Source organism: Condylura cristata, unplaced genomic scaffold, assembly GCF_000260355.1.
Source record: "Condylura cristata isolate star-nosed mole 26May11 unplaced genomic scaffold, ConCri1.0 scaffold00001, whole genome shotgun sequence".
Classification (NCBI taxonomy): Eukaryota; Metazoa; Chordata; class Mammalia; order Eulipotyphla; family Talpidae; genus Condylura; species Condylura cristata.
Genome location: NW_004567102.1, coordinates 88219787 through 88236243, shown reverse-complemented (window position 1 = coordinate 88236243; position 16457 = coordinate 88219787). Strand labels below are relative to the sequence as shown.

The 16457-nt window shown below is 49.3% G+C and overlaps 1 protein-coding gene across 1 annotated transcript in view; it reads left to right on the top strand.

Annotated features, from left to right (window-relative positions):
• The window catches only part of PARK2 (parkin RBR E3 ubiquitin protein ligase), a 945331-nt gene that overhangs the window by 146349 nt on the left and 782525 nt on the right, over window positions 1-16457 (top strand). The window lies entirely within an intron of this gene.

Here is a 16457-nt window from a genome sequence, read left to right as displayed (position 1 = left end):
CGGTGGTGAGCCCCGAGGTCCGCCATAAGCCAGTGTCGCGTCGGGGAAGCCTGGAGGGGCAGAGGGCGACAGGGCGTCGCTGAGGACAGCCGCACCGCCGTGCACGCTCGCACAGTTCAGACTCTGCAGCCCCCGGTGTTCACGGAGCGGGCGGGCGCTGCCCGGTTAGGGGAGTCGTGACAACACAGATGCACGTGTGAGTGTCACGAGGGCCCGAGGCTGATGTTGATGGTGCTGCGGAGGAAAAGAGGGATGAGAGAGAGCTGAGTGTGCCATGCGTGGGTGCTCGGGCTCCCGGGTAGCGCCGCGGGCAGGACTTCCCTCGGGCACGGACGCTGTCGGGCGCTCGCCTGGCTGGAACCGGGGGCGCTGGCAGGGCTCCCTGGCAGGCCGCCCAGGTGTCTCTTCACTTCCCAGAGGTGCCCTTGGGACCTATTCTGCTCGCAGCTGGGGACGCGACTTCCCCGCCTTGAGCCCGCTGCTGATGTCTCAGGCAGGGAAGCGAGCCCAGACAGAACGCGAGGGCACTTCTCCGCTGCCTCGCCCAACAGTGAGACGGTAGCTGGCGCCATCTTGCCTTGAAATAAATGGTCGGGGTTAAGGAAAACAGTGAAGAGCAAGGAGAGCGTCGTATTTGTTTCGTCTGCAGTAGAAGCAGGTGCAGCGACAGTAAGGAAGTAGTGAGGCGTCAGCTTTTATTTAAAATTAGCAGTGATGTGCTGTGTGGAGACAGCTGAGCAGTGGATGTGGAAACGCAGCTGTTCTGCAAATGGTCACTTCTTCCTCCGAAAGACAGGCCCAGGACGTTTTGCTTCAGAATGCAAGTTATAAGGAGAAAGGAGGAAAGCAGAGAGGCGCTGTTTTCTTGAAGTCATTTATCACAGCGCCTGCTTCATCAATGCATGTATAAACTTCCACATCATCAAAAAGGGTAGTAGCTGTTTTTGCAATCAATCTGGAAATAATAAGCTGGGCATGTTTCTTTATTAACTTCTGTTATAAGCATAAAAATATATATCTGCAAGTATGTCAAGAAAAGAAAAATATTGGTGGTTCTGGTATTTTCTTTCAGCACTAGTTATTATTTGCAGTTGTCATCTTAAGAAATAACATAATAAAAATATTGATATACGAAATACATTTAGATATATTAGTCACCATATACATCCAGAGGTTGCAGACAGAAGAGAGAATAAAACTTTGAGTGTGATGTTCTCGCGATAACTTTGCTAAATTCTAATATGTCATCACATGCTCTCTTCCTCAGCTACTTTTAGTGGATTTTCGGGGAGATAAAACATATCAAAGAATTTAGCTGTGATTAAACGTGCCTCTATGATGGCATATGGAAAGTAACAGACTTTCCGTATCTGTGCGAGCAAGGCAGAGACGGCATTCTCTGTCTCATCTACTGGTAGCGCTTGATAGTGTACAAGTAATGAACCCCAGGTGCATGTTCCTCATGCTAGCTGAGATTTAGCAAAACAGTAGCAAATTTTATGTATGGATATTATTGGTAAATAATATTAAAGTAATATTAGTAAACATTATTAGTAGACACTACCTGGAATACGATTTCCGTGGCCGAGCCTCTGGGACACCCAGGCCAGGTATTCAGTGTGGTTGTTCCGACAAATCCCGGCAGAATCCGGCTCTCGCATCACCGTTTCCACGGGCGCTTTTCCCGCCAAGCAGACTGCGCCTGTGAACGGCGCCTGGAAGGTCCTGCTCGCTCCGTCCCCTCCTGCGGGGACCGGCAGGCGCTGCAGGCCGGAGCCTGGCTCACGCCCGACTCCCCCACCACGGTGGGCAGAGGGGTCGTGGGCGGCCGGTGCCTGGCTCACGTGGGCGAGGAGGCGGACAAGGGAGGAGGGCACGCGGCGCTGTGAGCGTGCGACTCTGTGCGGCTGCTGGGCTCGGCACAGCCCTGGCGCTCGGCCGCCCGGCGCCCCGGGGCGCCCCCTCGCCCGCACCCATGTCCCGCCACCCCCCACCTGTCACCGCCGCTGTTCACCTGCTTTTTCTTTCTCGTTGCTTCATTTCTGTTTAATCAAAATTCTGAACTGTTTCTCTGCATGCTCTCACCTCTCTGTCTCCTAACCCTCTTCCTCCCTCTGATCACCAGAAACAAAACTGACTCTGTGAAGCCTGAGAGGTGTTTGCCGCTGGCTGAGGAAGCTGAGAGCGAGCCGGCTTGCCCGAGCCAGAGCGGAGCCGCGAGCCCCACGCCAGCTGGGGTCACCTGCCTCTCCGCCTTTTACTCACTTAGCGAGTGTTTTTTTTTTTTTTTTTTTTGCTACAATCAGCAGACATAGTAATTTGGATGCTAATATAGTTCATTTTCTGTTTTGTGACTCTAGTGTCACTTTTCATTGACCTTTTTAGTGTAATTACATTTAAATTATATTTTCAACCAGGAGCCCAGCCCAGGTTTGTCGGGTTTTTTTTCAAGGTTTATTTTTATTTGTTTATGCATACAAGGACTGGGGTGCAGGCCAGAGGTGCAGGGGGCGAGAGGCTTCACCAGACACAGAGCGGGGAGCGGAACAGGCAGATGGGCTGAAACACTGCTGAGGGGAGCAGCGGGTGGACAGGAGCCGTCTGCTGTGCCCTGTCCACCCGGCCGGGGCTTGAACTTGTGCTGCAGTGTGGTAGTGCAGAGACTTAACCCTAGGCCCCCAGGGAGGCCCCGGCTTGGTTTTAGGCCAGAAGGGTGGCCAAGGTGAGATCTGGCCGTTTGCAGGTGCGCCAGCTCTGAGACACGGGTGGAGCATGGAGACGCCACTCTCCTTTCTCCTGAGCGTGGCTGAGCTGGAAGCTTCGGAGTTTTCATCACCCGAAAAGCGATGTACTGATGGGAGGCCACGGATGCTGGCGAGCCTTACGGGGCGATCATCTCACACACGTCAAATCATGGCTGTCCCCCCAAAATCATGGCTGTCCCCCCACTAGTCCAGTGCTACGTGTCGACCGAAATAAGGGTGGTTCATGGCCAAAGCACCGTTTCCTGAGGCTTCTCCCTGTGAATCTGGGAGCGGAGGCCCCCCGCTGTGATCGTCAGTAAGGGGCCACCGTCACCCACGTGTGTGGGACGCGCTCAGACCCTTTGTGGAGCGTCGCCTTGGACAGGCACGTGAGCTGAGGGCGCTGCTCGCTGGACGCTGGTGCCAGCGGGGTGGGCGCGGGCCTCAGCCGGTGCCGCAATGAGCCAGGATCCCGCAGCGCCGCAGCCGGCCTCAGCCCAGCGTACGCGCCGCTCCTGCAGCCCCGGGATCAGTGCAGACGCGCCAGAGGGCACACGGGCTCCAGGGGGCGTCGAGCCTCCCCCAAGCGGGAGAGGCAGCTGTGAGCTGACTCCACGTGGCCTTCCGGGGCAACGTGGCTTCCTTCCGCCCCCAAAGTAGCCGCGTGCCGATGGGCCTTGGAACGTCACGCTCGGCGACAAAGCCAGACCCAGCTGGGTGGCGAGTCTGCAAGGCCAGTCCGAAGGGGACGGGCATGCAGCAGCAGGGTGGGCCCTGGGGGAGATGCAAAAGCCTGCGGGGGGGGGGGACCGTGCGTGCAGACAGCACCGAGCGTGCCAAAAGCTGCCGGAGTGCGCACTCGAGAGTGAGTGCTGGGTGCCTGAGCCTGCCTCATCACGAGACCCGAGGCTGATTCTGAACAGAAATGAGATGTTGTGGATGAGTTACGGGAGCCCACAGGCAGCCCACAGCCGCCCTCTGACGCCACCTGGCAGGCCTGAAGTCCGCCCTGGACGCGAGCCCCGCGGGCTCTAACATCAGTGGGCAACGGAGAGTTCGTCTGTGACGGTAATGGCCTTGAGGGGCCCCGTGGAGGACAAACGGGGCCACTCCTTGGAGCCGTGCGCCGCTGGGCGGAGGCCTGGCCAGCCCACTGACGGGCCCTGGCTCTGTCTGGAGAAGAGGCAGCTGGGACGGCAGTGGAAGGCGCGGAGACCAGGCCGGGGATGTGCTCTTGGGAGGAGTTTTCCACAGACGCCAGTGAGGGCCCCGGGTCCTCTCAGCCAGCGGGGCCGCAGAGGGGTGCGGCGACCCAAGGCCGTCCATCTTGAGCCCTGAGCACCCAGGCGAAGCCTGGGCTCTGGTTCTCTCAGAGTTTTCGTGACGAAGGTGTTAACATTTGCAAGGGAGGAGAGGACGTGCGTGTAGACAGATTTCTCACGGAATCGGATGCAACTTTGAAGTTCGCCGTAGGTCACGTTAGTGCTGACATTATTTGGGGAAAGTATCTAGAACTTTATAAAGGCAGAGTTGACTTTTTCTTTAAGAAAGAAACAAGCTTTATGATAAATGATTAAGATATTGAAACGGGGGCATAAAATGTCTTGTCATTTAATCACAGCATGATCTGCAAAGTTCACTTATTTAGCTGTGCGATATCTCTGTGTCGCTACATCTATGGAATTCCCTCTCACAGAGATTCATTCAGTTTGGATTAAATATTAAGTATGAAAAAGCCAAAACCAAGCGATTGCCTTTTAACCGACGTCTCCAAGGTTTCAGCGTGCAAAAACAACAGTTTGAAGCGTCTGAGCCTGCAGACGCAGCATTCAGACGGCTAACAGGGCTCGTGGTCAGGCGCACCCCTAAGCTCAGCGCCCGTCACAGGCTCATCTCAAAAGCAGCTGTGTCTGGTTCACCAGTTTGTTTTCTCTACAGGCCAGAAATGAGTGAGTTCACGTGGTGTTTGTCTGTGGCTGCCTGGCTTGCTTCACTGCGCAGATCTGAAGTGTAGGACCAACTAGTGTTACAGAAGAGGCGGGGACGCGGCGGGGAAGTCGGGACGCAGGGGACAGCGGGGCGCAGACTGTCGGGGGGCTCAGAGGTGGGCTTCAGTGCGCCCTTGGCTCCGGTGATGAACAGCCGAGGCTTTGACAGTGTGAGCCCGCAGCGTTCAGTCTAAAATGCTGAAAACTAAGGAGCGGTAGGGGATGTCCTTGATGAAAAGGAAAACACGTGCTTAATTTCATCCTGGTGGTGAATTTTCTAAATGTGCTTTGCGGACTCAAAAACCAACACACGGAAGACAAGACCAGCGGAGAGGGCCTCGCAGCTGGGACAGCAGGTGGCAGCGGTGGCGGGCACATGTGGGCCTGAGGGTCACTCACGGCAGGTGGCCCCGAAGCCAGAAGCCGGTGCGGTGGCCGCGGCGCCGAGAGACGGGGCTCGTGGGCCAGAAGAGGGGGTGTCGTGTCGCTCCGGGCAGAGTCACCGACCAGCAGGTCCCGGGTCCTGGGGTGCGGTGCAGGGCCCCATGGCGCCTGCACACACAGAAGAGGGTGCGCCAGGAGCAGAGCCCGGGGCTCAGGGAACCTCGATCTTTTACAAGAGGCGGACCAGGGAGAGTCTGTGCTTGTGCCGGGCGCCCGAGAAGGGCGCGCCCAGCAGAGAGGTGAGGGAGAGAGGTGGGCCACGGCCCCCAGATTTCCCCACAGAAATTCGGGGTTCGCTCCTTTCCCGTCGCGCAGTGTGGACAGCCCCGTGGGTTCGCGGGAAACACTTCCCGTTACGTGACCTTCAGTTGATGCACTGTCCTGAAGAGTCATTACTTGGAGTAGGTTTGAGTCGCTGAATCGTGGAGAGCTAAGGATTTTTGCACCGTCCCTTGCAGGGACGCAGGCGAGTACTGACCCGTTAAAGATGAGTTTTAAACTCACTAACAGTGTCACCTGGCGCTCACCCTGATTTCATGCGCCCTCACACCTCTGACTTTACCTGCGGGGCGGCCTTTCAGCGAGCGCCGCGGGCCTGGCTGTCATGACAGACGGACCCGCGGAACTGTGCGTCCTGGGGCAGGGAGGCCAGGCCCGGCCCCTGGACCCCAGAGCCTGTGGGCTGTGTGTGGAGGGCGACGCTCGCCCCGGCGTGCCAGCTGCACCTCACGCCCGGCCCTCGCGAAGCCCAGTTGTGCGTGACGGGCCGGATGCTGCTGTTACGCCTCCCGGGGTGTGCCTTGCGGGGAGCTGCCCTTCCAGAAACACTCAGGGGTGCGGCACGAGCCCGCGGCCGGGCGCAGGCGTGCGGGCCTGTGGCGGATGGGAGGCGACGCAGCGTGCAGGGCGCGTGCACACCTTCCTTCTGAGGCCTGTGGCCCCCGCTGGTTTCCCGCACTGCGAGAGTCCTGTGTCTTGTCTGAGGCGGTACTGCTGCACCGCCTCCGTCCTGTGGAACAGCCGCCTCACGGCTAACGGAAGCCACGGGCTTTCTCCCTGGGCGTGGCTGAGGACTGTGGCTTCCGTGCATCGCGTGCGTTTCTGTCTCTGCCGCCGGTTTCCCCTTTTGTCTGTCTTGTTCTGGACTCCGGCAGCTTCAGCACCCCGCCTGCCCCCTCAGCCGCTGGCAGCTCCAGAGGCCCAGGCCTGGGCAGCAGGCCTGGTGCTCACTGCCTGGGCTCACCTCCGCCCGCTGGCTGCGACCAAGACCCCTGTGGCCTGGGGGCCGAGAGCTTAATTAGCCAGTAAACATTTTCTGGACGTGTAAATGCATGAACTTAATGTCCCCAGCAGTTTGGTCTAAATCTTGTTCATGCTTACTTTGGACCCCATAGCAATTAGGAGACAGTGAGTAACTTAAGCAAATGGGGTTCTCTGCATTAGGTGTGATGTGTGCGTCTCCCCCTTTTCAGGCCATTAGCGCACCTCCAGCTCCTCAAGCACTTCTAGGGGTAGTGACTCTGGGATATTGAAAAACTAAACTTGGCCACATATTAAGACAAGCACCCAAATGCAAGATGTCTGTTCACTTCTTCCCACAATGGCAGGCGTGTATGGTGGGTAAACGCAGGAAAGGAAACATCCATTAATGGAGAGGAAGGGCATGTATTCGTTGGCTTATTACAGGAGCACTGAGTGTCTGTCCTTTGCCAAGCACTTTCACAAGTGACTCGTGAACATGTTTTTGTGGGTGTTGGGGACAGATCACTTTCTGAGACACAACTCACAAACTTTAAAACTCACCCGGCTATGCCGTGGCGCTGGGTGAGCTTTAATATGTTCCCAGACTGTACCGTCATCCTCACCGTCCATTTCAGAAGATTTTTCATCACTCACAAAAGATACTCCCGGGGCACCCTCCCCTGCAGGGCCGTGGACGCTGTCTGTGGACTTTCAACAACACCTGACGCGTGGTCTGGCAAGGGCCTCCTTCACTCAGCGTGTTACAACAGGGGCCGGTCTGGCCTCTCACCCTTTTTAATGGTCAGGTAGTGTTTCATTGCGTGTCCTCTCCACACACACGTGTCCATCCACTTACTAATCGCTGGGCATTTCGATCCTCTCACCTCTTGCAGCTGAGGACAACACTGATTAGAACATTCCTTTACCGGCTTTTGTGTGCACAGCTGCGTTGGCTTCTTTTGCCGCGTGCCTGTGGACAGACTCCCCGGCTCCTGCTGACTCTCTATCACTGTTTGCCGAAGGCGGTGGCCACTTTCCACTCCCCAAGCAGTAGTACATACGGGATTCTAATTTCTCGCTATCTGCAGAGACCTTAGGAGAAGAATCTTAACAAATACTTCCAGATGTATCTTAAGAAGGTAAGATCATTTTGATGACGACCTCAAAGCTCTTTCCAATTCACTTTGGAAAATGGGGTCAATTTTTACTGCTTCGGAATAGCTGCTAACCTTTACTAAGTACTTGCGACACACGATGTAGTAAGAACGTTAATGCCGTGGGCCATGCGATCCTGCCGTAACCCTAGAACATACCAATACCCCCTTACCCTTGAGGATGATACTGCACAGGAGAGTTGGTGATGCGGCAGGGAGCTTGTGCAGCAGATTCGCTCCACGCAGAATTGCCAAGCTCACCCTCTACCTAAGAGATTGCAGGTTAGCTGGCAAGTTAGAAAATACTGTGCGAGTGGAATCATGCCTTTGCAGTTAAGGCTGGGATTCCAGATAAGGTCTGGTCTGCGGGGCAAATAATTTTTTACTGGCCATCTAACGGATCATTCTGTTGGCCATGAATGGTGATGAGTCGATGGAAGCCGTGAGGACAGCCACGGACACGCTGGCGTCGGCGCTGCTGTGATCGGGGAGCGCCGGGCGCCAGCTGCCCTCACGTGTTTCCTGCACGATCATCATGGGCTGCGGCCTGGGAATATGTTCGGTTGAACGGTTTAACGCACGAGTTGATTATTTATATTAGTTCACAAGGAAAACACTTTCTTCTTTATTTTACTTAGCACCAGTTGTTTAATTACATTTATCGTCTTCATTTTAAAAAAATAGTGAAATAAATTTACCTCAGTGCTACATGGAAAATTAATTTCAGTTGTAAAAAATTAAGAGATGGATTCTACATGATGTCACTTTACAAAAACAAGCTACAAAAAGCTGGTGCTAATTAATCACATTCACAGAATTAGTGACGTTCCCATCTCTGGTAGGGACCCACATGAGACTGAACGTTAAGATTGGCCTGTGTTTGTAGAATACTAGCTTTTCAGTAGGGTGCTCAGGAATTAGTTTTTTTTTTTTTTTTTTTTTTGTGGATATCCTTAGGAACCTATATTTGGGGCATGCAAAATTACTGGAAACCTGTGTTTATGAAAAAGAGTAGGAAAAATAACTTATGAGAGATACTTTTGTCTGTGATGATGGAATGCACAAAGTCGGGACTCTGGACAAGTGACAGTTCCAGATTTGTGTGTACAAACCCGTCGCCCGCCCATCTCGCTGGTGGACCTCACGCTGGATGCCATTCGGTTTGGAGTTTGGCGTAGTTTGCAGTCACCTGCCCTGCGGCGTTAGCCTTCCTTTCCATTAGAGTCAGTGATCTTCAGACTACTTGGCTGACATTTACCGAGATATATTTGTTTTGAAAATCATGTAATTCTTTGAATACTTCAGTGGCAATGAAAGCGTTTCGCCTAGGAACGGAGGTTCGAAGTTTGCTGACTTGGTGCCTGCTATTGTAGGTTTGAGTCGTTGCCATGTTGTGTTACTGTCAATATTAAGGCTTAAAGAATAAAACAGGTGCATCTTTTTGAATGTGTTCAGGGGAATATTAAAACTGTGATGCTTTGTTCTTCATGCCATCATCTTTATAACAATGAAAAGGCTCGATTCTAATAGCCATCGATTGTATGGTTTCCTTTTTGCAAACGTGCCTTTCACTCCATTGTTCTGAAGAACTTCCTCCTAATGCAATGCAGTCAATCCTCATTATTCATGGAGTGCATATTTGCGAATTCTCCTACATGCTAAAATGTATTTTTATCCCTCAGTTCAATTCTGATGGCATGTTCCTAATCACTCACAGAACAGGCAGCTTGGGGAAAAGTCTGCGTATCAAGGGCGGCTTCTAGCTGAGGTCACCTGGCAGCACTCCCTTCTTGATTCAATTCTTACAATACTGCCGGTGCCGAATTAGGACCATTTTTCAGGATGTTTATGACTTTTCTTGGTGATTTTGTTACTCAAATGGTTTCCAAACTTTGTGCCAAAGTGCTGCCTACTCTCTTGAGCTCAAGAAGGCTGGGGTGTGATTCACGGAGAAGGTTAGAGAAGCTTCACTCAGGCATGAGTTAGAGAGCTATGGCCATAAGTCAAAGCTAAGGAGTCGACAGGATGAGAATCACTCATCTGCCAAGATGTCATGTGGATCAGTTAAAAATGTTGAGACCAGAGCTTGTGGGAATTTCCATTGCTTTCAGGAGCAAGGGTTCGGTATTTGACACTTTAAATAGGGTGATATTCAGTTTAGCAATTTATAGGACAAAATAACTGCAAGTGACAAGATTGCCTTTTACTCATTTTAAATGTCTCTGTATATCACGGTGAGATAAAACGACCACCAAAACATGAGTGAAATTTGAAATTTAGGGTATTTTTGTTCCCCAGTATCATTAGCCTTGGTGTTAGCTCTTTCGACTGGAATGTGATATCATTATTGTTTTACAGAAAATTAGGAGTGCCTAATTTTGACAACTAGTAAGCAAAAATTGTTAGAAATGTATCTCTCTATGGGTCGGGTTATTTTTATTTTACAGTGTAGAAGGACGAGTTTATTAAGAAAAGGAGAAAGAAGAAAGAGGCACCTGCACAGTGACAGGTGGGCCAGAGAGCTGCCTGGGTATTTTTCTAATTGATACATATGTCTCTGCATACGTGTTGCTTGTTAAAATAGGTTCAGCGTCATCTGTTCTTCCTTTACGCGTTATATGGGTGACCCCTTGTTCTGATAAATAGTGTTTGGTAATAGAGGAGGTTTTAATCTAGCAACATCACTTCATTCTCCTAATGACTTCAAAATTATATTAAAATACATAGTAATTTGTCATTGAGTTATTCTTGTGATACTTCTATTTCTAGCCTAACGAGTCCATCTTTTATTCTTTAATTTGTTGAAAGCAAAAATAAATAAATGAATAAAATCACAATAATCACAATTTCCTTCTTGGGAGCCACTCATATAGAGTTCTCCATTTGCTAATTTTGGGGAAAAATGTCAAATAGATTATACCAAGAATTGTTTAAACTCACTATTAAGCTTACCTGCTCTTCTTTCAAGTAGAGACATCTTGTTCATTGGGACATATTTAGAAAAGGTTTGGAGAGATGGAAGTGTTGTAATTTAACACACCTTTGCCAAGGCAATATTTATAATTAAATGCCTTCATTTTAGTCCTAATACACATCTGTTGATAGGTTTTTTTAATTGCATTTTTCCTAACTCCTATTCTTTACTTCCCATAATGTAATTTCTGCTAAGCAACTAAAGATGAAAATAGAAGAATTATTTGAGATAAAAAGATGGATGAGGGGGGTGGGGAGAAAGAAAGCCAGTGAAAATGGCAATGAATAGACTTTTGTCAAAGAATCACCACTGTTGGCCCCAGGCCCTGGGTACTTTATTAGTAGTTACTATTGACGGGCCGCGGGTCTCTTACCCACTAAGAAGGTTGGATGGGGCCAGGACCCTGCGTCTGTGCACCTGGGAAGCTGGGAGCAGTGGGGACACACGCCGTCCAGACTGACCAAGAGCTAACAGAGAGTTGACACGTCACCCAACTCAAAGGCTAGAAGGAATAGGAAGGTGTGAGTGAGTTTGTCCTTTTTAATAATAATTTTGTCTTTTAGTCATTTGTGATTCTGATATTGTCTTCCCTGCCTCATAATTGTTTTTACTTGGTGCACATTTTATTCATTTACTTTCAAATGATTTGCACCTAATATTTAAAATGTAGCTCGTAGACAGTTTTTGTTCTGAACATTCTGAGTCTCTGCCTTTTAGCTGGAGTGTTTATTTCATTAAAATATTACGGTTGAATGTGGGTGTTACTATGCAACTTCTCTGTCGTTCTATTTGTGTTTCTCTGTTTCTCATTTCTTTTTGGAAATTAATATTTTGTAAAACTTGTCGCTCATTAGGTCAACATTTTTATTTACTTTGAGTTTTACTATAGCAGTTGTAATGCGTAGTCTTTTTTTTTTTTAGTCTGTTCAGTAATAATATTGCACCACTTAATTTAAATATGCTAAATATGTAAAAGACTCGCTACATGTAAGGTCCTCACCCATTCTCCCATTCTTTATCTTGCACTTGTCATGATTGTTATAAATGTGTGTGTTTTAAATTCCACAGGAAACTTAAGGACTCTTTTGTTTTGAATGTTGTCTTAGGCAATGCAGTTACATAGTAAAACGCCACCGACTGGTAGCTTAAACGACATCAATTCATTTTCTTACAGTTCACAGTCCTGGAATCTGAACTTCCAAGTTCAGAGTTCCAGTGTGGTTAGCTCTGGAAAGGCCCTCTTCCTGTCTTGTAGAAGATCGCCTTCTAACTGTATCCTCACTTAACAGAGAGATGATGTTCTCTGTATCTGTTCTGATTGTACAAGAGCACTAACCCTGTCATCATGACAGTACCGTTATAACCTTATCTAAACCTACTGTCTTCTTACAGACCCTTCTAAAAATACTGTTACAATGAGTGTTATCATCTCCACGTAATAAATTTTTGTGGGGGACATAGCTCAATCCACAGTCAACAGTTACATGTGTGTTGAATCATTTAAGATGATTCAAAAATAATAATAATAATAATAATAATCCTCACATAATTGTCTTTTATGTAAATACTCAGGTGTTTAGCCTTTCTGGTGCTCTTATCCCTTTCTGAAGATCTGAATTTTCATTTGATATCATTGTCCTACAGTCCTAAGAGCTTCCTTAATAATTTTTTGTAAGGCAAGTCTCACTATTTTCCCCCTCACCTTAAAATGTCTTTACTTTTTCTTCATTTCCAGAGGATATTGTCACTGGATATAGAATTCTGGGTTGAGCAAGGTTTATTTTTTCCTATTATATATTGAAACCTTTAAATACTCTCTCAGTCTCCATTGTGTCTGATATTGTGTAATGTGAATTACATTATTGAACAGTGATGTGAGGCTGTTTCTTTTTTTGTTGCTTTCAGAACTTGTTCCTTATCTTTGTTTCTCCGCTTTTGACTGCTGTACCTGTATATGTGCAACTCATGCTCATCCTTTTTGGTGTTTGTTGAACATCTTGAATGTACACATCTATCTATTTCATCACCTACTTTAAAGATCAGAGCATTATATTCTTCCCCACTCCCCTTCCGGTAGCTCCAATTACACATATGTTAAACAACTTGATATTTTCTACCAACCCACTGAAATCTGTTCCCTTTTTCTAAAATTCTCTTTTTTACTAATGTTTCCTCTTAACTTCCAGTCTGTTATTAAATCTATACAAATTTTTATTTCAGACATTGAAGTTTTAGTTCTAGATTTTCTATGTGATTCTTCCTCACAATGTCTGTTGCTCTGCTTGTCTTCTTTCCATGTACCTCAGGAGATTATTTTTCTTCATTGAGGATAGTAATGATAGCCACTTTAAAATTTTGCCTATAGTTCCAAAGTTAAAGTTATCTCAGTGTTTGTGTCATTGATTTTCTTTTCTCTTGAAAATGTGCTCTATTTTCCTTGTTCTTTCAAGTGTTGGGTAATTTTGTACTTGTGTTCCAGACATTATGAATGTAATTTTTGGAAAGTCTGGATCCTGTCATTTTTCTCTGATGACAGTTGTTTCTTTTGTTTTATAAGGCAATTATTTGTCTGGATATGAACTGAAAAATATGTTCTTTGGACAGCAGTTCTGAGATCAGTCCAGATCTTCTTTAAAAATAAACTTCATTTTAGAGGAAGTGTGCTGATATATGAGGGCCACTCCTGAAGCTGGGGGCGGGGTTGGGCAAGTTACACCACTGATTCTCATGGGGTTGGACAGTGCGGCAAGAGCAGAGTGGTTGCTCTGGACACAGTCGGAGCCTAATAAAGATCATGGTCATTGATGAGTGGGGTGAAACTGGTATCGTTCTAATGCCACGATGTCTCCCAGGTCAGCCCAGGTAAATGAAATGGCTTGAAAGAAGTAATAGCACCCATGACTCCTTCCCCCCCCTCCTCCCAGCTGCTCCTCCCTTGTCCTCGAGGTCATCTGAACCCTGGTTAGAAATAACGTGAACATTGAGTGTGGCACTATCTTTCACAGTTATTGGTGATGATGATGTTCACTGATAAGACTGTAATCCATACTTCTGACAGAGCTTATTGATTTGGTCTTTATTGCTGGGTGCTCTAACAGCCTCACAAGCAGTGCATCCCAAACATTTAATAGGCAATTAAATCTCAATAAACCGAGGCCAGCTAAATTCTTTGCCATGTCTCTTTCTTCCGAGAAAGTTTCTATCCACTAGGGAGGGCTGTAGAAATGGAAATGTCAGCCTATTTATTTAAAAGTTACCTTCCTCATCAAAATCTGTCGTAACTGCAACTCAAAACTTGGATACTGCTTTAATCAGCCCTGCCTCCTCTGGATGAAAACGCTGGGGAACTTCCTTTGGGCCCCACGCTCGATCACTCCTAAGAGAATAGTCTCTGCACGGAAGAGTCTCCACATCCCCCAGTGCTTACATTGGCTCACCAGACCGCTAACAGGCATTTGAGGTTGCATACTTTATCCTCACTGACAGCTAAGGCTCACGGCCAGCAGGAAACGTGTCCTAAGTCATGAAATTAAGCAGGTGGCACAACCATGATTCAAGTGGCCCTTTTCTTCCCAGCTGGACAGACATTTTGTTCTCCATGTTGGTTAAAGAAGGTGGAAATGCTTTTCCCTCTCCTCTCTACTGGGGACCATGGCTGGACTCAAGGACCCGTCGAGGTGGGCAGGTTGCATGTCTTGCCTGTGTCTGAGAAAGCTCACCGTTATCCTGCTGTAGTGACATTTAATAACACACCCAGTCACTCATGCAAGCAAACTTTTCGTTGGTTAGATAACCTGCTGCTGGCATATGTTTGATCAACCTTTCATGGTGACGCTTGCTATTTACTTGACCTGCTATTTAAAAATATTTACTTCTGCAGCGTTTATATAAATATAGCTTCATTTAAATATCTAAGTTGAAATTAAGTTCAAACACTTCAATTTTTCTATTTGTAGGTAGGAGAAAAACAACTTTGGCTACAAATGATTTGAGTAGTGGCGCACAGTTATCTAATATGCTTTGACGCTTTCAGTGGTCTTTGCAGCTCTTGCCCTTAAGTCAGAGTCCCATCTTCACACTGCAGAGACAGTGTCAGCTGGGACCCCCGGAACTCGCTCTCCGTCATTCTTCGTAGCGTTGCGTAGCTCCCAGCCACTGCATCTTGCGTCCCCCATGGTGTTCTGCTTTTCTTTTTAAAATCGACTCACACTCCTAGAAAACCAAGTGTGGAGCTGGACACGTCCCCTGCCATCTGGGAGCCCCTCGCTCGTCTCCTGTGTCATCTGACGGCCTGCTTGTCTCGCGATTTCTGATCTGGGGACGCGGTGGCTAAGCCCGAGGGCGCCGGTGCGGATTCACTTCCCCTCCTTTTCCCCTCACTCCTGCGATTGCTTGTTTCTCATGAGTTTTCCTTATTTGGGACACATCAGTCGCTTTCAGTCCTTGTCTTTTTTGAACCGCTTCCCATGCTGGTGAAATGTGCCAGCCTCCTGGTCTGGTGGCATCATCTCGGCCACCTGCTCTCACTTCGGTGTCATTTTTATGCCACTTTATAGCCTGCTCCGAGCTCTTCACTGGAGCTCCTGTCTTACTCCCGTTTTCCGCTGCTCACCTGTGTGGGGAATATCTGAATCGCGTTATGATGTCTTTCAACTGTTGTTATTTGCTCTTTTTAATCACAAGCAAGCGAAACATGAACTTTCCTTCTGAGAATATATTAAGCAGTCTGTCACCGTAGATGTGGAATGGGGTTTAGAGTTAAACTGAATTGACTTTGAATACTGATTCCATTACGAAGTAGCTGATGTCCTTAGAAGAGTGATTATAATTCTCTGGGCCTTCATTTACTGTTAAGTACGGATAATAATACTGACTTTACCAGATCACTGGGGAAGCTTAAAGATAGCATGTGCGGGGATGCGGCCCGGTGGAGCCGAGCTCTGCTCTTCCGGGCGTCTTAATTATTACTAAGCGATGATGACTCGGCGGGCCGGCCCAGCCCGCACGTGAGCTGAAGACCAGCAGGTGGAAATGCTACATGGCAAGGGGATGCGGCAGTGAATAAACCACAGCGCCCATCCCTGAGCTTCACCGTCTTTCAGAGGAGGTGAAACACATACCGATAAGACATCGGAGCGTGCACAGATATCCGTTCCCAGAGAAGGTTGTTAAGGACAGTTGTAAGCACTAGAAACATTACTGTTTCGCAGAAGACCCCCTCTGCGCCCAGGAGGGGATGCCGGAGGGCCGGGAGCTGGGCAGTCGGCCCGAGGAGGGGACCCCAGTCGGCAGGGGGTCAGCAGCGTCCTCTCGGAGGAGGTGGCCTGTGGGATGGGTCACCCAGGAGGACAGGCTTTGAGTGGGCAGAGGTGGAGAGGAAGAGGCTGGAGAAGGCACAGTCTCCTGCCCTGTGTCTTGGGGGTGAAGGAGAGCATGTGGGTGCTCCAGTCTGTGCCAGAAAGGGGCTTGGGTCCCCCACACCCCAGCGACAAGGTGCGGCACCGAGGGAGGGCTGCGGTGAGCTCTGAGGCCTGTGTGCCCGCTGACTGCTAAGGTTGGGGGGGGGGCTGGCCTGATGCCAGTGGGGAAACTGTTGCAGGAGGCGAGAAATGTCCCGGGGAGCCTGCCCGGCACCCTGATGGAGGGGAAGGGAGGGCAGGAGTGGACCCCAGGGCGTGATGTGCGGGGAGGGTGTGAGGGCTTGGCCGGGGGTCAGCTTCCAGCCTGGGGCTTGCGATCAGGAGCAGGGGCGCTGGTTTCAAAAGAAAAGGTGAAAAAGTGTCTGCGCCGCCTGGCCCGGAGCGGCCCTGGGCCGGTGACACGGATGAGGGTCCTCACTGAGTGTCCCCAGTGTGCGCCCCTGGGCTGAGCCAGTGCCGCGGTGGGAGCGAGGCGGGGCCGGAGGCCGCCC